This window comes from Odontomachus brunneus, unplaced genomic scaffold (genome assembly GCF_010583005.1).
Source record: "Odontomachus brunneus isolate Ranch 3 - 2012 unplaced genomic scaffold, Obru_v1 Obru_scaffold_147, whole genome shotgun sequence".
In the NCBI taxonomy this organism is placed as follows: Eukaryota; Metazoa; Arthropoda; class Insecta; order Hymenoptera; family Formicidae; genus Odontomachus; species Odontomachus brunneus.
Window position 1 is genome coordinate 775,979 of NW_022639597.1, and position 1,040 is coordinate 777,018.

The window sequence follows — 1,040 nt, forward strand, 5'->3', positions numbered from 1 at the left end:
TCCCCCCTGGGCTCAATTATTAGGGACTACTTCCGGGATAGAAGACTGGAGTTCCGCAAAAAAGCGGAACTCCAGTGCGGAAGGGCGGTCTACCGCGGTGTTTCTCAGGGGTCCGTACTAGGACCCCTACTATGGAACATCGCGTACGACCAAGTCCTCCGCCTTACCCTCCCCCCCCCCGGCTGCACCGTCGTTTGTTACGCGGACGACACCATGGTGCTAGCCGGGGGCAGGGACTGGCGGAGCGCCTGGAAAAGGGACGTCTGGCGGTGGACCAGGTGATAGGCTCCCTGAACAGGATGGGCCTCAAAGTGGCTCCCCTCAAATCTGAGCTCATGTTCATACATGACAGCTCTAGGAGGGGACCACCTGGGGCCCGAGTCCGGATCGACGGTGTCTCCGTGAAGGCGGGTCCCACGATAAAATATCTGGGACTCGTCTTGGATGGTACATGGGGGTTTCAGAAGCATTTCGAGCTTCTGGCCCCCAAGTTGGGCAGAGTGGTCAATATGTTGGGTGGCCTCCTGCCCAATCTCGGCGGCTCTAAAAGGAAGGCAAGGCGGCCGTATGCCGGCGTCGTCCAGTCCATGGCCCTATATGGGGCCCCGGCCTGGGCGAGTGCGATGGCGACCAACCAGCGCATAATTGCGCTGGCTCACCGCGTTCAGCGGTGGGTCGCCAATCGCCTCGCCCGGGCCTATAGGACGACGTCGCATATGGCCGCCACGGCCCTGGCCGATCTCCCCCCCGCTGGAGCTCCTTGCACAAATGCACGCCGAGGCTTATCGGCGTGTCAAGAAGCTCCGTGCCGGGGGAGACCTCGAACATCTGGCCAGGGCCATAGGTATGGCAAAACTGCAGGCCCGTCAACGCCTCCTCCTAAGGTGGAGCATCCACCTGGAGGAGGCGACGGGCCACTCAGGAACGAGGGTCACCGAGGCCATCCGGCCCTGTCTACAAGAATGGGTAGACAGGGCCCGCGGAGAGCTATCCTTCCGGACGACGCAGGTACTCACCGGACATGGATGCTTCGGTGAGTA